A 21,944-nucleotide genomic window follows, 5' to 3' on the forward strand; every position below is an offset into this window, starting at 1 on the left:
CATATGTATCTCTGATCTCCACAGTAGTCCTAATGTTTGATTCTTTTGTTTGTTTATTTTTAAAGAGAAGGCAGTGCCCGAAATGGCAGAGGCAATCGAGGTAGGGTGGATATAAGGGGAGAGAAGAGAGAGTCTTTATGTGTCTCTGATTGTGTGTGGTGTCTGGCAAGGCCTGTGGAGTGGGGCTCACACATTTCCTGGGCTCCTTCACACTGGTTTGAGTCCGTTCCGTGCTGGGCCTGGACTCCAGCGCCCACCTCCTTCCCAGTTCTCCTGCACCCTCTCTTCTTTCTGGCCTTCTCTCTTCCAGATCCCTGTGCCCTTGACCCCTGGCCCTCCAGCCCCAAAGACCTCTCTCATGGTTGCTGGGTAGCAGGAAGTCCCTGGAACCAGGCATCTGAAGGCTGGAGTGAGGCTGGATCTTGATTAGAGAAGAACCAACTGTTAAGCACTCTTCATTCATGACGTCATTTCATGACGTCATTTCACCTCCCACCAGCCCTCTGAGATGATATAGCAGATGCTGTGAGTGCCCTGTCTGTGTGCCCTCAACCTGACCACTTATACCCCTAAGGCTTCCAATCACCTACCTGCCTATCTTTGCCTGGGGGCTTCCTCTGGGCATTGGACTCTGCTTTGTCACTATTGGGAGACCAGAAGTGCTGGGGAATTAACACCATCCAGGAGAGCCCCGCACCCATGACTGATGAGCATTGGTGTGTAAATAATTGAGGTGTGTGCTCTCCATGCGCTCACAGGGTTTCCCCAGCAGGACTGAGCCACCCAAGGGCCAGCTTGATAACCAACTCGATCGCTTTCCTTCCTTCCCTTATCTTATTTCCCCACTTCTCTCCTGGTGTTTCCTTTACCTCCTCCATCAACCATGTGTACTGGAATCGTTGTCTCAGGGCCTGCTTCTGGAGGAACCCAGCCTAAGTCAGGTGGGTACCGTTCTCATCCTCATTTTACAGATGACAAGACCAAAGCTCCGGGACGTTGAAACTCACACACAGTTCCACAATTATGTAAGCGAAGTACCTGCATTCACACCCTGGCTTGTTAGACAGCAGAATGTCCACTTCATCGCTCTCCCGGACGCCTTCTCGAAGGCCCTTCCCCCTCTGCCCCCAGAGTCTTGTTCAAGGCCATTGCCCCTGGTTTCCTGCCTTGAGAGGTGAGAGATGAAGAGCAGGGTGGGTCGGGCGTACACTGGCCGGAAGTGGGGAGTGTTTACAGGTCACCCAGCTCTCCCCGCCTCCCCGTGGGTCCCAGGCCAGGAGTCAGAGCCAGTTCTTGGATCTCAGACAGAAAGAGAAGCAATGACCACCCACAGGACTGGACATAGGATGAACAGAAAAAAGTGAATGCTACTCGGAGTGCTGGAGAAGGAGAGGACAGAGTCAGGGGTACCCGGAGGGATGGACTTGGGGCTGAGGAAGCTCTCCAAGCCTTTGCGTTATACGAGGGCCTGTGATCAGACTTCCCCGCGTGCAGCCAGGGCGAGAGCTAGGAGAGGATTTCTTGATAGTGGAGTTTGCTCAGACTTGGGCTCTGGAAAGTCCCCTTCTGGGAACCTCAGGCCCAGGGGAGAAATCGGCCAGCGTCTTCTATGAGTGTGGAGGTGGGCACAGCGTGGGGATGACCTGACCCCCTCAAAGACAAAAGTTACACGGAGAGAACATCTTGCCATTTTCTACTTGGTTGGTTTTCACGACATCCTTGACTTAGTTTATGTTCTCTCAGAAGCAGACTCTGACGCAAGGATTCAAGCATGAGTTGGGAGTGGGAAAGTGGGGGGCTGGGCGGGGGTGTGGGTGGGCGGGAGGCCCACATAGGGAGTGTTAGCATGTACTGTGAGTGAGAGGGGCGCAGGCCTGCTGGCGAACCCCGGAATATGTTTGAGGCATGCCTCAAGTTGTCCATATGATGGGGGCAAGGAAGCTGGGGTATTTATCCACCAACTCCCTCTTTGCCATTGGTGGAGGGCTGCTTCCAGGCACATTAACTCTCCAGCGCTTCCAGCTTGTCCTGAGTCTAGCCAAGGGCATCTCCATGGCCAGAGGAAAAAAAAAAAAAGAAAAAGAAAAAAAAAAGAACCCTCAGGCAAAGGGTAGGTGTTGGCAGTAAGCAGCCTTCTCCGTTTGGAGGTAAGTGCCGAGAGGCATAGGCAGAACGCCAGCACCTGCCACACTCTGCCGTCCTCCTTGACTTCTCCTTTCCACGTGCCCTTGTGAGCTTGTGTCATCTCCCTCTTAAACGCTTCGGGTTCCCAAGCCTTCAGCCTTGACCCATGGCTCTCCTCAAGCTACATGTCCTCTTGGACAATCCCATGTACTCTCATGGGTTTAACTGGCATCTGTGAGTTGGTCCAAGTACCATCACTTTCTTGGACCTCGCTCCCACCCCCATGTCTCTGACCCTCCAGTGATGGCATAGCTAACATGTCCCAGACCCAAGTCATTCAATATCATCTGTATCCAAAGATGTGCCCCAGCTCTGCCCTTTCTCCTCAGTGTGGCATCACGATCCACCCAGTCATGTAGAAACTATTGGAAGTCGCCCTTGACTCTCCCTAGCCCTTTCTTTCACATCCAATCAGTCACCAAGTCCCGTGGATGTGGTTTCTAAAATATTTCTCAGTTATTCCCTCCTCTCCATCCCCATTCCTACTGCCGTTGGCTGGACCCGCATCATCTTCTACCCGGGTTATTCCAGTAGCCTCCTAACTGACTCCCATTTCCAACCTGATCCCCTCCCCGTACCTCCTTCCAGTCCATCCTCCACAGTGGTCAAAGAGTTCCACCTACAGTGCCAACTTGAACTTGTCATGCTTTGTTCAAGACCCATTCCCACAGGGCCAATTTCAAGTATGCTGGTCTGGTACACAGAGCACAAGGTATCCTTTCTTGAACCTTCGATTCCATCCCTGGCCACTCCCAGCTCTGCCGCTTCCGTCTTTTGGTGTGTGCTGTGCTTTTTCCTCTCATGCGGTGTCCTCTGCTTGGAATACCTGTTCTTCCACTTGCTTTCACAGTTGACTCGAAGACCCAGCTTAGATGACACCTCTCCTCAGAAGTTTTCCTTGAATGTTCCGAGCTGGGTTAGGCACTCTTCTTTTGTGCTCTTGTATTGGTGCAAGCATCAAAAAATTCACTGCAAATGGACTTAAATAACAATAGTAATAGATTGACTTGTGTAACTGAAACATCAAGGGGTAGGGCTTGCTACAGGTGATGTGTGATCTAGGGGCTTAAAAAAATGATGCCGTTGCGGTCTCTGCATTGCTAACTCTGCCTTACCCTGGGTGGACTTCAGAGTCCTTGGAGGCAGTCCTATAGCTTCAGACTCACATTCTGCCCAGTTCAGTCCAATGAACTGTTCAAGCAAATGCTGGCTTGTTGGGACCTGTCTAGGGATTTGCTTGCCCCTCTCCAGACCAATCAGAATGTCCAAAGGCTTAGGACGTTTTACTTCAGCAGTTGGCAAACTCTGGCCAACTTATTTCTGTAATGGCAGAGTTCAGTAGTGGAGGCAAAAGACCAGCAAACTTGTTTTGTAAAGGGATAGATAGTACATGTTTTAGGCTTTCTGGGCTGAGGCAAGATCAAGGATATTATGTAGCGACAAGAGATATTATGCATAACAAGACAGAAAACAAATTTCCACAAAATTTTTATTGATGGAATTACAATAATAATTGAGTACTTTTTTTTTTGGTAATAAAAGGTCTACTAATGAGAAGAATGGGATTTTTTTGGTAAGGGTGGGAGGGATAACATTTTGCTTAATTGGAGTTCAAAGTTAATGCTCCTTGCCATCAGATCGATGACAAATGTTCATCTATAAAAATTATTCTTAAAAAAAATAAAATTATTCTTGGCACTTCCTGGTGGTCCAGTGGTTAAGACTCTGCGTTCCCAATGCAGGGGGCCTGGGTTTGATCCCTGGTCGGGGAACGAGATCCCTCACGCATGCTGCAGTTAAGAAGCCCAACTGAGAGTCCTCATGCTGCAACTCAGAAGTCCGCATGCCGCAACTAATGACCCCCATGCCGCAATGAAGATCCTGCGTCTTGGTACAGCCGAAATAAATAAATAAATATCTTTAAAAAATTATTCTTAGTTCACAGACCATACAATAACAGGCAGGATTTGGTCCGGGGGCCATAGTTTGCAGACTCCTCCCCTGAATTATATCAAACCATTATCAAGCTAAGGGAAGAGACTGTGGGAAGCTGGAGAAGGAGACGGCAAACCACCCTGATGGTGGAGATGATATCAGTTCCAGAGGGCCTTGGATGTGGAGCTGCCTTTGTGACACACCATTCAGAGTCAGGCTGTGGGGGCATTTTATCAGACATGTCTTTATAAGACAAACTCACGTCCATTAGGCCTCCTAATCCTGACGCCATCCCTGTAACATAGGCAGGGCAAGGGTGGTTGTACCCTTTTTACAGAGGGGAAAAGAGGCTCAGAGAAAAGTGACTTGTCTGAGGTTTCCCAGCAAGGCCTCTCTGGGATATGTTTGAGGATATTCTAAGGCATGGGCTTTGGGACGTGTGCTTTGCTGAGTGAGTAATTGAACAGTTTTGGCATCCCCTGGTTGGAGGGCAGAGGCTGGGCCAGCAGGAGTAAAGGCTGGTCTGGACATGTCCTAGGAGGCTAGGTCTGTGGCAGGCTCTGTGATATCCAGTGGTCCACTGGGATGGGCGTGGTCAACACAGGTGCTCAGGAACCCAGCTCTGTTTCAAGAACATCTGGGCTTAGGTCTGTCTCCCAAGCAGGACAGGTGGTACCAGCTCAGTACCCCTGAGCTAGGCTTCAGGTAAGAATGCCCGGGACACAAACAACGAATTTGACCCCTCACCTTATGGCCTCCAGCCTCCAGGTCTGGCCTCATCTCAGTCCCTGATGAGCGCTCTCATCCTGCGGGCCAGGGTGGGGTTTATAGATTTTGGTTTTGGCCGTACTACAGAGGATGTGGGATCTTAGTTCCCTGACCAGGGATCGAACCTGCGCCCCCTGCATTGGAAGCACAGTCTTAACCACTGGACATCCCAGGAAATCCCTAGGGTGGAGTTTAAACTTTGATGTTGGGATGACCCCAGGGTGGGGGCAGGTTGTGGGCAGCCCTCAGCAGGACTGTCTCACCCCTCCTCCAGGGCTGACCTGGCCTCAGGCAGGGCTGCCCAAGGTCACAGAAGGGTCTGGGGGTGGGCAGAGGCAGCCAGAGGTGAAGGATGGTTGCTGGGGTCTTTTCCAGGATGATGATATAGGGATACCAAGTGTGTGAGCGCAGGTACAAACACACACACACTGATCTCACAGACTGATTTACGCACTCCCATAGGCAGATGGTCACACCTACGCCTATCTTCACTACCAGGATCTCACATACACACACACACTCCAATGGTTTCCTACACTTACTTACACACACCCAAGCTCACACCCCACGTTCATACACACCAGTATTAGTTTCCTAGGGCTGCTGTAACAAAGTGCCACACACTGGGTGGTTGAAAACAACAGAACTTGGTTATTGTCTCACTGTTTGGGAGTCTAGAGGCGCAAAACCAAGGTTCTGTCTGAGACCTGTAGGGTGGATCCTTCCTTGCTACCTGCTAACTTCTGACAGCCTCAGGCATTCCTTGGCTTGAAGGTGCCTCGCTCCAATCTCTGCCTCCATCTTCACGTGGACATGTGTTTCTGTGTTTCCACATGGACATCTTTTTTTTTCTTTTTTTTAAAACCTCTTTATTGGGGTATAATTGCTTTACAATGGTGTATTAGTTTCTGCCGTATAACAAAGTGAATCAGCCATACATATACATATATCCCCATGTCCCCTCCCTCTTGCGTCTCCCTCCCACCCTCGCTATCCCACCCCTCCAGGTGGACACAAAGCACCGAGCTGATCTCCCTGTGCTATGCGGCTGCTTCCCACTAGCTGTCTGTTTTACATTTGGTGGTGTATATATGTCCACGCCACTCTCTCACTTCATCCCAGCTTGGCCTTCCCCCTCCCCACGTCCTCAAGTCCATTCTCCACGTCTGTGTCTTCCATACGGACATCTTTTTATCAGGACACTAGTCATTGTGTGAGGGGCCAGCTTACTCCAGTACAGCCTCATCTGAACTGATTACACGTGCAATGACCCTATGTCCAAGTAAGGTCATATTCTGTGGTACTGGGAGTTAGGACTTCAGTGTATCTTTTTGGGCAGGGACACATTTGACCCTTGACAACACCTTATGGCCATAAAAATCTCACATGTGCCTATCATACTCCCACAGTGACACGCAGATGTATACACTCAAAGTCACACAGACACATGTTCACACGTTCTTGTAGTCACAAAATCGCACATACCGACATATGCCACCAGGATCACACACCCACACCCACACGCACGCTCACAGACACTCCCTCTCCTTCCGTCTCCCCGTCTTACGCACGGCACCGCACCCGTCACAGTGACTCCTTCACATGCCCGCGTGCCCCAGCCTGTCTCCCACACATCGTCCCCCTCACCCCTGCCACGCTCAGAGCCCACCCCGTGAGGGTCATGCTCGAGGCCCACACTTGGCTTGTACCTCTCACACCCTCTCCACCCACAGTCCCTCCCCTTCTGACTCCTTCTCCATCCAGCCCACCGGATGCCCAAGCTACCCTCAGGGCGGGGAGGCAGCAGCCAGCCTGGAGGGCACCCTGCCCCACCCCAGCCGTGGCACCAGGTGAAGAGCCCCTTGATGGCTGGGATGAGGCGCCTCCCACAAGCCTTCTCCATCGTAGACTCCCACTCTTCCTTCCCTGCGGCGGACAGACAGATGGACACATGCACACGCGCTCTCACGCTCACCCCCGCGCCCCTCTGGCAGCCCCACGGCAGCAGTCTGTTCCTCATTATGGGCCAATGCGCCTGTTTACTCACCCAGCTGGATATGGTTAGAGAGTGATAAATAATGAAAGAGAAAACAGGCTTTTCCCCTCTGTGGCTTCTATTTATGTAACATGTGTCACAGCTCACTCACAGACTTTGTTTCGGAGCTGGTTGCAGGAAACAGTTTATTTTTTCCGGACAGTGGCTTGGGAGGCGGGGTGGGGGGCCGGGGTTTGGGTTTCTGATCTCACGCCCATGGGAGTTTCGGGATCTGGTTCCCAGAGTCCTCTTCCTCTGGTGCCTCCCCTCCCTGGCTCCCCCCGACAGCGACAGCTCTGGGGCAGACATCACAGTTCAAGGCTGCCTTAGAACCGGGTTTTCTGACTCCACCGATCTCGAAGGAGTCGGGGTGGTTGGGGCCCCCTCCCAGCTGCCTGTGAAACCCCTCAAACAGAGGGGCTTGTTTTAAGAGCCTCACAGCTCGAGGCCAGGACTCCCTGAGAGGAGTAGGTGCAACAAGGGGCTTCCCAGGTAGCCTGCACCTGTAAGGCGGGAGGGAGCAAAGGGATTCCTTCTATAAAATATGAATAATAGATCCACGCCTTGTGTCCACGTAGCACTTTCGCGTCCGTGGTCTCAGCTGTTCCTTCCCAGGTGCGAGATTGAGGAACAGGGATCGGGGGGACTGGCTTTGGTCTGCTCAGCTGGTTGTGAAGAGCCAGGACTTCAAACTCACCCATCCCACTGTCCCTCCTCTCCCAGGGCGCCTCCCTCAGAGGAGTTCTGGTCAACTTAACATACACTAAGGCAGGTGGGAGTAGTTACAAGGGTGTGGGGACTTGGAATGCAGGGGATATGAGTTGTCAGAGAAGTGAGAGGGCCCCCCTCCTGTCCTTCCCCCAACACTAAGGTGGGCATCCTTTGAGGGACGCTCCATGGGGGGAAGAAGCAGCAGGAAGTGGTCCTGCTTCCCAACCCCCAGTGCAAAGAGGGCCTTGGGAAGTTTAAAGACAACCTGTCCCCTTGGAGCCTGTCTCTTGCCGGGGCAGGGAGCCCATGCCTTGTTTGACATGCAGCCTCAGTAGGGTCCCAGGTCACCTGCTGAGGAAACCCCCGAGGCACCAACCTCTAAGGAAGGCAGAGTCTACTGTGGAGGATGGACTGGGAAGCCCCCAACTCCAGCAGACTCTGCCTGTGTGTGTGTACAGGTGACATGGGATCAGTCCTGCCTGGTGGCCTCAGGGATTCTTTCGGGGACTGTCCCACAGGGATCTCCTGGCTGGTGGGAGAAGCGGACACATTCCTAAGACAAGGACTTTTGAACACTGTCTGACAAGCATAAGAAGACACAGTGAACAGTGGAGGATTACTGGACTGAATGTCAATATTATGACATAGTATGAGTGTGTTTCATGTTTGGTAATTACAATCATTGCTGCTTTTGTCGTGGTCATCCATTTACAATGCCTGGTGTCAGTTTATCTCTTGCAAAAATAAAATACAGTGTGTGTGTGTGTGTGTGTGTGTGGAAAAAAAAAAGAAGACACAGTGAAGACTCAGTGAAAAAGAGAAAAAGCACGAAGGAGGTGGTTTTCAAATTTAATGGGTGTCAGAGTCACAAGGGAGCTTATCAAATGCTGATGCCTAGGCTTGCCCTTGGGTGTTAATTCAACAGGTGGAGAGCATCCAGGAATCGGCATGGTTGACAAGGTCTTGGGAATTCTGAGACGGGTGGTTTCCCAAAGGCTTGGAGACAGTAGAGCCCTCAGTGGGCTCCGGAGGCACCCCCCTGCCCCCCAAAATGAGAAGGAAGCATTATGGTCAGGAGGAAATCTGACTTTCCCCAAAGAGTGGGAATAAACTGGTCAGAAGAATGATAAAATTGGTTTGGTTGGAAAAAGGGAGAGAGGAAGGGAGGGAGGGAGGGAGGAAGGAAGGAAGAAGGGAAATGAGAATTTACCCACACCAGTTAGGTACCAAACACAGTTATATGACAATTGGATCTGTCTGCTTTGACTTTTTGACATCTATACCCATGTCTGAAACCTAAAACACTGTCAACATTTTATTCTTATTACCAGGTAATGCTGACACAGAAACACCCACCTTACCCTGAGTCAAAACTTTTCGTATCAGCCAAGCAGTTTGCACACCTTTGAGCACACACTACAGAGCAGGCAGTTTTAAATGCTTTATATATGTAGTTTGATATTTACGGCACCACAGCCCTGACAGGCAATAATATTCCCATTTTACTGAGGAGGACATCAAGGCTCAGAGACTTATCTAAGGCCACCCAGCTATGCAAATCCTGGCCATAGGAAGAGTTAGTGGTCTTTTCACTGCTCTGGGGAGGACTCCTGTTGGGGAGCTAGAGTAACTTAATCCAGAACCTGCTTTGCAGCCCTCTCTCCAAGACTCCCTCCCTCCCCCCTCTCCCTCCCCCTCCCCCCGGAGGAATGGGGAGGTGACCTCTCTGCTACTCCTGCAAGTCCTTGCCTTTGGGGCCCTATGGACCCTCACAAAGCCCACCCAGCCTGCATCCCAGCCTCAGAGCTTTCTGCCTGCAGGCAAATGCCCAGGACAGGAAGCTAAGGCCCCCGGGGGCTCTGGTATTTAGTCCTGGGAGCACTTGAGGTTCTGAGGGGGTCCCAGGAGAGAGGGGCCATGTGAGGGGGGCTCAAGGAGCACCCCTGCCTAGGTTTCCAGGAGCCCTGTGCATCCCTGTCTCCCTGGCAGGATGGGTGTGTCACAAGCTAGAGAGGGGGAGTGTCGGGTAGGGGCAGGGCTGGCCAGAGCCCCTGCCCTGGGCGTGTGTTCAGGCTGCAGGCGAATCTTGATTTCAAACTTAGGGACTCACGGCAGTTTCCCAGGGGTCCTGCCCAGACCGCCCCCCACAAACATTCACCTGCACACACACATGCTCTCAGGTGATTCCACTGCACTCAGGGCCCCTTTTCATGAAGACCCAGACAAAGCTCTGGCCTCTGATGTCCCCTGTGGACAGTGACATAAATAGTAAAAATCAACCTAAACCCCACAGGCTCTGCACACCTTGTCTCTAAACTTCACATTGATCCTGCAAGGAAGCTTTTATTATAACCACCCCCTAACCTTAGACATGAGAAAAACGGGGCTCAGAAAAGCCAAGTGACTGGCCTGAGGCCACACAGCCAGTATGTGACAGAGCAGGACTGGGATTCGGATGCTTCCTCCCTATTGCCGGGCTGCCATTCCTGTTTCTCTCCCAGCACCTGGCACCGAGTTCGCATTCAGGAAGTCAACCCATTCATGTGCCTACGTGGGTTTTCTTTCACACACAGTCAGCACAGGCCCCAGCTGCCCCTTTCTCCAAACCCACCCTGAGCTGTGATCTCATGGCAAACTCAGAAAATCGCAGACCCCTCTGCTTCTGCTACAGCCAGAACTAGCACCAGCCTGAATTCCCTGGGTTCCAGACTCAGTTTCCCTCTGCCTCTCAGGTCCACAATCCTGAGCAAGGCTCCCCCTGCTTTGAGGAGACCGCCAGCCCTGCCCCAGGTCTGCCCCTCACTCTGGAAGCCTCCGGCCGCCTCCACCCTCCCCTCTTCCTCGGAAGCGGCAGGCCTGGCACTGCCCCCCTGCAGCCCCCTCTTCCCACGGCCCCCTGGGAGCCCGGGCTTTGCTTGAGGGCAGCGAGAGAAGCCGGCTGTAACAGAGAAACCTCGGGCTTCCCTTTAGGAGTCCCCGGAGGAGGCAGATCTGAGGAAAGGCTGCCAAGAAGGCGCCTGCAGCAACGTCAGCTTGAGAACAACCTGGCTGACAGGATGCTGAGCGGGGATTAAGGTCGGGATCAGGGAAGCCAGGGAAATGAAGGCAAGTTCCCCGCTCCCCTTCCTGCTGCCACCGCGGCCTCCTCCGCTGCTGGGTTTGTCTTCTTGCTTGTTCTCTGGGAAAGTGGGTGGAGAGGGAAGTGGGCAGGGGTGAGGCAGGGAGGTGGGGGGGGGAGGACAGGGGGAGAGGTGGAGACGGGTAGGCAGGGGACAGGAGGCGACTATTCTCTGGTCGTCAGGACTCAGTGAAGGGCTGGGCAGAGACATGGTGGTCCTCGCCTGGGACCCTTCCCTGCCGATTGTCCCCAGTTGGTCCTGGGGCAGCCAGCAGCTGCCCTGTTAACCCTCCCCCGTGTGCAGAGCCTGTCCTGAGTGTTGGTGGCAGGACCCGCGAGGACAGAATTGTTCTTACTCTGAGAGAGGCTCCCAGGCCAACATGGCAGATGTGATACAGCCTCCAGAAAGGGGACAGGCCTGTTTCCACCTGCCTACAAATGCAAGCTCTCTGTTCTACGGAAAGGCCTTCACTCCGACCTGCCTCGTCACTGAACTGTCACGAGAGCCTGGCCAAATGGGCTACTGAGTTCCGGGTCAGCCACTGCAACAGAATTCTAGTGAAGCCTCAGACCCTTGCCTTGTCACTGGCGGGGTTAAGAGCGTGGCCTCTGGTCTCAGATGGCATGGGTTTGAATTGCGGCTCTGCCACTGATTTGCTGTGTGACCATCAGCTAAACTCTCTACGCCTTGGTGGCAGAAAATGGTAGCGTCCCCTCCTAAGGCTGTTAAGATGAAGGGAGTGAACACACGAGCAGTGCTTGGGGTAGGGCCTGCCACAGGGGATGGATGTGATAAGGGCAGTCGCATTTATTTTGGGGGCAGAGGACAGGAATAATAGTGATAATCCAAAGTCAATCACCCAAAAGTTTCCTGGAGGAAGGGACTGTGTACTCTGATTTCGGAGGCTGAGGCTTGACAAGGAGTGAACGGACGAGTGAATTGGGGGTGAGGGACAGAGCCCCTGTTTGCCTGGCGAGTATGGGGCCTGAGGGGGGCGGGGATTTAAGGATGTGTCTGGAGAGAGGTAGAAAGGGCTTGTTTTCCGGGAGACCCACTCCTGGCCAGTCTTTCTCCAAAGTTCTTGCTCTAACTAGGGGTAACATGACTACTCTCTCCCAGTCCTGCCAAGGGCGAACCTGGGGTGCAAAGACCATGAAAAGACGCTGTTGATCACCGTGACCTTTCCAGAATGGGGCATATTTCAGAAACCCAAGCCATTCAGAGAAGTTTCCAGTTGTACCTGTGTTCTCTGGACCTGGTGAGGGACAAGACAAATAGAGAAACATGCAGAGACTACAAACCTGGTGGCAGATGGTCCCAGTGGGTTGGGTTCCAGCTCTGCCACTGACCAACTGTGTGACTTGGAGCAAGTCAATTAGCCTCTCTGGGCTGGTCTGTGACACGGGATAAAGATTCACACAGGAAGACAGGAGGGCTCGTTCCTGGCCTCCTCCAGGGCTTCAAAGACAGGGCCCACGCTGCCCCACGCTGCAGTTCCTCTTGGGGTTCCTCAGCCCCTCTCCCCATCTCTGGGCGCCCTGGCTGCAGGCTGGGTGTAGAGAAGTGTCTGGGTAGGAGTGAGAGCTTGGGATGGGTACCAGTAATTGAGGAAAGGGTCTGCTGAGTCTGAGCTCTGGGGGAAAGCACTGGGCCAGGCGGCCTGGTCTCTGCAGGGCTGGGTGGGGTGCTCCAGGTTGGGGATTTTATCTCTAGGGGACTGGTTTCTGGAGAACGTAATTTCAAAAACTTCTTTTTTTAAAAAAAACAACCTGTCAATAAAATTTATGTATATTTATTGTAGAAAATTTGGAAAATACAGAAAAGCATAAAACAGGAGATAAAGTTCAACCATAATCCCACCACTCAGAAATAACCGTGGTAAGATTTTCCAGTATCTCCTAGTTTTTTAAAGTACACACACACACTTTCACACACACTCATGAACATTTACACATCTATTCACACTCGTATACTCACACACGTATTCACACACTCACACGTTTACACACATGTGTATTTATTATAGCATAATGCACTTGATGTACCTATATCTCAAAAAATGTAGAAATGCATCAGGGAATCATGAATACATTTGCGAAATACAGTTTCGTAAAACTGGTTTCTTCATTAAATAAAATATTGAGAAACTTTCCCCCATGTCATTGAATATTCTCCTGCAGCATCCTTTAAAATGACTGCACATAGGGCTTCCCTGGTGGCGCAGTGATTGAGAGTCCGCCTGCCGATGCAGGAGACGCAGGTTCGTGCCCCGGTCTGGGAGGATCCCACATGCCGTGGAGCGGCTGGGCCCGTGAGCCATGGCCGCTGAGCCTGCGTGTCCGGAGCCTGTGCTCCGCAATGGGAGGGGCCACAACAGTGAGAGGCCCGTGTACTGCAAATAAATAAATAAATAATAAATAAATAAATTAAATAAAATAAATAAAATGACTGCACAGGACTTCCCTGGTGGCACAGAGGTTAAGTATCTGCCTGCCAACGCAGGGGACATGAGTTCGAGCCCTGGTCCAGGAAGATCCCACATGCCTTGGAGCCACTAAGCCCTTGCACCACAACTACTGAGCCTGCGCTCTAAGATCCCGCGAGCCACAACTAGTGAAGCCTGCCCGCCACAACTACTGAACCCATGCGCTGCAACTACTGAAGCCTGTGAGCCTAGAGCCCGTGCTCCGCAACAAGAGAAGCTACAGCAATGAGAAGCCTGCACATGGCAATGAAGAGTAGCCCCCTCTCGCCGCAACTAGAGGAAGCCCGCACGCAGCAACGAAGACCCAACACAGCCAAAAAACAAATAAATAAGTTTATTTAAAAAATAAAATGACCGCACAGTGCTCCATCTCCTGAGTGTGTTGTAAGGCATATACTTCCATCCATCCTCAAATTTTGGTCATCCAGAATGTTTCTAGATGTTTGCTATTATAAGCAACACTGCAACAAACATCATTGTAGAGAAATTCTTGAGGGGGTGGCTAACTCTGCAATTGTTTATTGGTCTGTCTCCCCTCAGGCCAGAGTGTGAGACTTTCCAGGGCCGGCTCTGCATCCTATTCGCAAACCTCACTCCCGGTTCCTCGTAGACATCCAGTAATTGTTGAATTGCATTGCATTTCTGGAGCTTGTGCTCTGGACTGAGGGACTGGGATGGTGGGCTGATCAAGAGGGAGCCCACCTTCCCTGCTAGAACACTCAGGGCTCCCCAGCGCCCTATGTTGGGTCCGCCAACTTCTAGGAAAAAAATCATTTCCGAGCCCAGAGCCACTGTCCATCCCGGAGCCTCGCTGAACTGCCTCCCTTTATCTTCCTGGGCAAACCTAACTTGCCTCGCCCTGCACACCCCCCTACATCTGACTCATTTGAGTCCTTTTGTTGTGTCTTCAAGCTGAAGGCCTAGCCGACAGAGCCCTTTCACCTGCTCATTACTACTGGAGTAATGTGGTAACTTGCTGGGCTCCCCATGAAGCAGCCCCCTCTCTGGCCCCCATTTCTCACAGCACAGCCCCTTGGCCCCTGGGAAGTGCCCACAGGGCACACCTCAACCCTGCCCCCTGCTCTGCCCGCCACCTCCCGAGGCACCAAGGAGCCTTTGTCTCTTCCACCCCGCTGGCTCTGGGCAGATGCTGTCATTCTTCCTAGTACAGATTTGTAGAATTATGGATTTTGGAGCTGACACCCAGATCCCCATTTCTCAATGGGTCTTTAAAATGAATGAGAGGTAAGAGACAAAAATGGAGAGATAAAACTTACTAATTTAATTTCCCCCCTCAAGCGTCCATGCCCCCAACCTCCTGCAGTTTTCTCTTTTTTATTTTCTCTTTCCCTCCCTCTTCTTTTTCTCCCTCTTCCCCCTTTCTCTCTTCTCTCTTTCAGCTCCGACACTCTCTCCCACCCTCCTGTCCTCATTTCCCCTCCTCTCCCCTTCTTTTTTAAGTTTTTTTTTCTTTTAACTTTCAAGGTCATTCCGGACTCCTGACGCCGCCAGTCCCTTGGTGAGACGTGAGCGCCATTGGCGTCTGTGGCCTCTGTTTCCGTGGCAACCCAGTAACCATTAATTTTCAATTAAAGGAGACAAAAAGCTCGATGACAGCTCCAGGTCTGCTGAAGATGTCAAGAATCTGTATTAATATACAGCAAGAGAGCATAATTGTGTGTCCATCTTCCAGAGCAGCGAAAAATGGAGGGATAATTACCAGCTCGAAAGCCACTCTGTAATTTAGTTCTTACTGTCACCACAGCCCTACACATTAGCATAAATTAAAAGCAGAGTTTATTGTTATCAAAGTGCATTGATATCGCCAGACCCGCTTTCTTCCTTTTAACTGTTTGTCGTGGGTGAGTGACTCCCCAACTCTCTCAGGGTCTCCCTGGGGTGCGGAGAAGTTCCAGCGCAGGGGCTACCGAGGTACGGATGCTGGATCTGAAGGTCTTGGTCATTTCTGCCATCTTCCCTTGGGGTGGATGGGGGCAAGGCTCAGGGCATCGCCCCTCTGGCGGGGTCTGGGTCTCGGGTGGGGAACTTGGATAGTGATTTGCCTCCCACGTGTGAGTGCTTTGGTTTGCCCGAGGGCCCTCTAGCTCTTTCCGGAGGGGGCTGCTGCCCATCTTGGCATCCCCTTTCAGTGCCTAGTGCGGCGCAGGGCAGGTGATGTGTGCTCAAAGCCAGCCTGTGAAAACAAAGTGAAGGTCGAGGGGTCTCCTTTCCTGGGGTAGATGTCAGCGGGGGCCCTTCCTGCTTCCCCAGTTCAGGCTGTGAATTTCCCAGCTCAGTGTGGAGATGCTCCTGGCTCTGGTCCAGTTCCCACTGGCCACTCAGGGCCCCAGGTCCCAGTGGGGCCCCTCTGGATGCCCCTCCCCTTGCTGCTGGGCCATCCATTACCACGCCCTCCCCTCGCCTGGGTCCTGCCTCCTTGCAGACTCAGCTCTAAGTAGTTACAGTGCCTGGAAGTGCCTCGCTGCCAGGGTGCCAGTGACAGCAACAGAAATCATGAATTTCTGTGAATGGGGGATGCGGGGTTTTCTTGTATTCTATCCAGAGAGAGCTGTCCTTCAGAGGGGAATTGAGTGTAATTACCCTTAAGGGAGCGATCCTTACACAGTCAGTCACAACACTGACCTCCTGGCTGAGATCTGACAGTAAAATTACAGGCTGTGTACTCAACAGAAGGGGCATCCTCCTTTTTTGGGGGGCGGAGGCGGGAAGGAAGGAGGAGGAGGGGAAGGAGATACAGAGGCTTTGAAAAGAAAAGTGCTGGCTTCCAGCTGCCAGGAGAGTGGGTTCTCCTAGGCAAGGCATTGTGGGGCAGGGAGAGATGTCCAGAGATTCCCCCTGTACTTCCGCTGGTCCCGAGGGGGTGTTAGAGTGGACACTTCGGCCCTTTAAATCTCTGAGCCGTGCGTGGTCTGTGATCTTCGCTAAAGTTAATCTTATTGTAGGTTAGGGTTTAGAGGATACTACAATTTATTCACTAAACCACCCACACGTGTTTCCCCAAACACATCTATCTGTCCCTTGCTCTCTCTCCTGGGGCCTGAATTTCCTCTATTCCTCCTATCTTTGAGTTAATACATCCTAGATCCTGTTAAACTGCCCCTGGGTTATTTACTTGGCAGGACTAATATGCTAATCTGTGACCACTCCAAATTTAGCATGGATTTATCTGTCACACATGCTGGCCTGTCACATGGTAGAACCCTAAACCCTAAGGACGCAGGTCAGGCAAGTTTTCACAAGGTAATAGAGAAAGTCCGCTTTGTGGGCAGATCGCTATAGACTGTAAAGCCAGGGAAGGAATGGAAATAGATCCCCAAATCTCCTAGCTGGGAGGGATCCCCAAACCAGCAGATCCAAACTCCTCTCAGTGCAGGGGTCCCCTCTGCTCCACTTCTCTCCAACTCTAGAGAGGTCCATTCTGCACTAAACACCACCGACTCCTGGAAAATTCCTCCTGAGTAGAGTGAAAATCTGTTTCCTATCTCCCCTTGGAGCGGAGGGACGAATCTAAACTTTCTCCAGTGGGGCAGCCTTTAGCTACATGGACACAATGCCCAACACCTTCTCCTTCGCTTCTGGGACCCAGTGGGCCCATCACCATCCAGCTCACCCTCCCATGGAAGAGCCGAAAAGGAATCTCAAAGGACGAAGGAAGACCTGAAACACTAGTCCAGCGTTTACTGAGCATCTACTACTTTCCAGGCACAAACACCCACCGCACTTCCCTTCATCCTGTCTAGTGAGGAGAGGATATGTTATTCCCATTTTACTGTAGAAGAAAAAAAAGACCCAGGAAGCTGCAAGTCACTCGCCCCAGATGACCCAGTGGCAGAGGGGCAGAGCCACGATGGGAACCCAGACTCCTGATCCCGGTGAGGCTTTCTTTGAGCATCCAGCTGCCTTTGCCCCCAGCCCCAGCAAGCACCCCGAACTCTGTCATTGCTCTGCCTGTCTCCCCACCTCCAAGATGCTTCGCTCCAGGGATGCCTTCTCTCCTCTCTCCTTGGCAGGGAGAAGGAATTCCAGGGGAAATCCATCTCGAGTCCTGCTTCCTCCCGGAAAGCTCCCCTGCCCTCAGTAACTGCTTTAATGACAGCACCAGCAATTATTTACGACCGCAGGACCACGCTCCAGAGCTTGTAATGTTCTAAAGGAGGGCATTTCATTCAATTCCCCAGGCATTCTCCCTGGCTGCAGGTTCTACCTGGACCCCTCTCCCCTCTGAGATCTGTGTCTCCTTCAAGACCACCTTCTCAGTGATGCCAGCCCTAACCATCCTTTCCCAGTTCCTTGTACCCCGCTCCGTCTCTTCCCACAGTTCCTATCACCTTTTAACACAGTATATAATTTGTTCATCATTAGGCTCGTTGCCTATTTTCCTCCACTTTCACCTCCCAAAGGGCAGCAACTTTGTTTATTTTGTTTACTGTTGTGTCCCAGCACTTAGAACCCTGCCTGGTAAAAAGCAGGTGACTGATGCGTATTTGTCAAATGGGTGGGGGGAATACTTAAAAGCCAGGCGTGTTAGTTTTACAACGAAGAGGAACTAGGGCTCTAATTATGGGTTACGTGGCTTGTCCAAGGTCACAGAGCTGGTGGTACCTAGATCCAAGCCCTCATTCATTTGGGACTGCTGAGTATGGGGCTCTAAGTCGGGCCTGGTGGGCAGGGGGGAGAGCAGCTGGTTTCCTGGGGGATTTCTGCCTGCACGCCCACCAGCGGGTCCTTCTGGGTCCCCCTTCCCTCCTTCCTCTTCCTGCGGCTCCTTTCAGCACCTCTCCCAAGCCCCAGCCGGGGAGGGGTTTGCAGGTGCAGTCTGACTGGATTCCCTCCCCTGAGAACTGGTCCCTGCCTGGCCTGGAGTCCACACCCAGGGGCCCTGGGCACCCCTGGGCGCCCCTGGGAGGCCCCCATTCTGGTCTCTGAGTGGCTCCTCTCCCTGGGATGTGAATCTGGGCCCCAGAGTGGCCACACAGAACATACATCTTAAACAAACACTTCTCCTTGCTGTTTATCTCCCTGGCCTTTAAACAAACTCTTTCAGAGGTTTCTGCTGATAGGAGAGATTTACTGAAAACCATTCCTTGCTTAAAAGCTCTGGGTTTATGCTACTGGGGTGGAGGCACGTGGTTTATCCTCCGGACCACGTGTTATCCTCCAGGCCTTGATAGACGAGCAACACAGACTAATCTTTATGGAAAAGAAAATAGGAAAAGCAGGAAAGGGGAGGGGTAGAGACTGAGGGAGAAGTTTGGTTCTTGTCTTTGACTCCAGGAGGCCATGGCAGATCTAGTACCGCAGCACCCATCACACTGCAGCCCGAGGGGGCAGGGTGCGGCGCCCGGCAGGGTGGGGCTCCCTTGAACTTTGGACGGAAGGCCCTTGGGCAGGTGAGCCTCTTCTGGGGCCCCCAGCCCCGGACAGAGGCCCGAGTGGGCCTCCCCTAGTTGGAGGAGGTGAGGGCAGGGACGCAGGGCAGCAGTCACATGACAATATTTAATCTTGTATTCGACCAACATTTAGGAAGCACCTAGTGTGTGCTGGGACCTGGGCTTACAGAGTTGAGTAATCGTTAACCTCTACCTCAGCATTTCTGTCGGCCTGGCGCTGTTCTAAATTGCTTAGCTGAATTAACTCATTAACTACAGCAGGCCTAGAAGTAGATCCTGTAATTATCCTAGTTTTGCAGATGGGGAAACCAAGGCACAGAGGATTACTGAGCCACACCCCAGAGGTTTTGGTTTAATAGGGGTGCAGTCCGGGCAACATATTCTAAAATATATCCCGAGCAGAGAGCTACCGTTATAGAGATGGACGTACTCCTTGCCCCCTCCTCGTCTTCCCAGTAGCATAGCATTTCATCAATTCTAAGGTACACACATCTTTGACGTCTGAGATATGTCTCACAATCCACTGACAGCAATATTTTTTAGTGGAACATAAAGTAATGGTGCATCTTACAATCTTAGGTTTGAGAAAGTATAGAAATAGAGAACGAATCTCTACCACCTGTGGGCACGGGCTGGGTGGGTTGCATACATTTTCTCATTACTCTACTTCCCAAAGCTTTGAGACACATCTTGTGAGCACCTCTGATGAGAAAACAGAGGCACCAGGAATTTACTAACTTGCCTAAGACCAAATTCAAACTGTGGATTTGAATCCACAATTAAATGGCCTAATATGTATTCCTGACCCTTGAAAGGTGCTTTATACTTTTCAAGCTGTCTTCACATTTATTTTGTCCACTGAAGAAGAAAGACTGAGTGGCCTTGTAAGTTACACACCTGACTTCTCAGCCTGTAAATGTGAAAGACCCATGGGAGGTTTTCTTGTTTTTGTTTTTGTTTTTAAACCTACCTGGGCTTTTGTAGATAGAAGCTGCTCCTAAGAGGAGAATGGGGCCAGGGAAGTGGGCCAGGGCAGAGGCCCTGGGCAGGGGCGGATGTCATTGCAAAGACTCGGCTGACTTCCGTCTGTGCTTTGTTTGTGAAGTGAAGGGGCTATTGCGGCAGGTGGGGACGGGAACGCAGGTAGGAATTTCCACTCCTTCCCGGGCCTGCGCTCAGGCCGGAAGCCACTGCCCCTCCTCCGTGTTTACACTTGACGGGCCACACCCCTCAGGATGGCACAGACTGACACCCCTTCCCTCATCCGCCTGCTCTGAGCCAAAAGCCTTTCCCAGCACCCTGAAAGTACTTTTCAGCACCTGAGCCTTGTCCTGGGCTGGGCTTCCAGGGAAGAAAGGGGGAGAATGTGATGGGGAGGTTAGAGGTGGGGTGAGGTAAGATGAGGAGGTAGGGGGTAGTCCAAGCTAGGACAAAGTTATGTGACTGTCTTGCACTCATCACCTTTCTTTTTGTATTATTTTTTTATATTGGGACACCCAGTCTCTAAAACCTTCCCTCCCCACCTAGCAATTCTTGCTCTTAAGATACGTCATTCACAGCAAGGTAAACGTGATCGAGAGCAGCTTCCACAGCCACCCTTTCGAGAGAGAAGTGCATTTGGGCAACGGCCTCTTTGTCCATTCATTCTCTGATTTACTCAACAATTTCCTTGGACATTCCTGGGGACCCTCCATCCCATCTGAAAGCCTTATCTGGGCCATCTCTGAGCTGTTTGGTGGGCTACTGTCCAAGTTTGGGCTTTGCCAGTAATGACACCCCTACCCTCTTATACAACATCTAGGTATATTGGCAGAAACCCAAGCTCTCTTTTTCACAATACAGTGAAAGTAAAGGTAATTCACTCTCACGGAAAAAAGTTTGGGGGACTTTGCTTTAAATAAACAAGGTGGTGCTTTACCCCAACGTTCATTGCAGCACTATTTATAATAGCCAAGACATGGAAGCAAAGTTAATGTCCATTGACAGATGAATAGATAAAGAAGATGTGATATATATATATATATATATATATATATAATGGAATATTACTCAGCCATAAAAAGGAATGAAATAATGCCATTTGCAGCAACGTGGATGGAACTAGAGATTATCATACTAAGTGAAATAAGGCAGACAGAGAAATATCATATGATATTGCTTGTATGTGGAAACTAAAAAAAAAGATGCAAATGAACTTATTTACAAAATCGAAATAGACTCATAGACATAGAAAACAAACTTATAGTTACCAAACAGGAAAGAGGGGGAGGGGTAAATTAGGGGTTTGGGATTAACATATACACATTACTATATAAAAAATAGATAACCAACAAGGACATATAGCACAGGGAATTATACTCAATATTTTGTAATAACCTGTAAGGGAAAAGAGTCTGTAAAAGAACATATATCTCTATCTCTATCTATCTATCTATCTATCTATCTATCTATCTATCTATCTATCTATCTGTCTGTCTATCTATCTATATAAATGAATCACTTTGCTGTATACCTGAAACTAACAAAACATTGTAAATCAACTATTCTTCAATTAAAAAGAAAAAGGATGGTGCTTTAATAGGACATTTCCAGGTATCAACCAATCAGTCTATTTAGTTTGGTCGTTGCGCTGAGTTTCTTAGGGCAGTTGGGCAGGAGCCCATCCAGGACATCAGACCCTGGATGGAATTTCCAAAGGGGGCCACTGTCGATCAGGGCTCTGGATTCGTTTTTCTCTCTCTGTCCTCAGGAGAGAAAGAGCTGACTGTGAGCTATTAGGAGAAGACTCTGAGCTCAGAGCTGGAAGGGACCCAAAGAATCCTCTAGTCTAGTTTATAGAAGCTAGAGTGGCTTAAAAGTAGTACAGCCTTTTAATAAACTTAATTTACGCTGAAACCCCAAATATAAAACAACTAGGAGTTGTAGCTCTAGTTGAAGTGGGAAGCTGGATCCTACATACTCTGTTTCCCCAATTACCTTTTCAGTGGTCCAAAGGTCCCCCGTGGAGTCCCAAAGCTTGAAGTACACATATATTGGGTTGGCCAAAAATTCATTCGGCGTTTTTCCATAAGATGTTATGGAAAAACTCATCTGAACTTTTTGGCCAACCCAATAGAATCCACTGAGCTAGTTCAGTGATCCATGTTACAGACAAGTAAACTGAGTCAGAGCATGACGGGGAAGACGGTGGCCCCTAATGAGAGTCCTCCACCTCCATGGTCTGCTTTGGGTTCGCGTTCTTTCCCTAAATCATGATGTGTTTTCCTTTCCAACTTGGCCTGCAAAATCCCACCTGC

The sequence above is a fragment of the Pseudorca crassidens genome, chromosome 10, assembly GCF_039906515.1.
Source record: "Pseudorca crassidens isolate mPseCra1 chromosome 10, mPseCra1.hap1, whole genome shotgun sequence".
In the NCBI taxonomy this organism is placed as follows: domain Eukaryota; kingdom Metazoa; phylum Chordata; class Mammalia; order Artiodactyla; family Delphinidae; genus Pseudorca; species Pseudorca crassidens.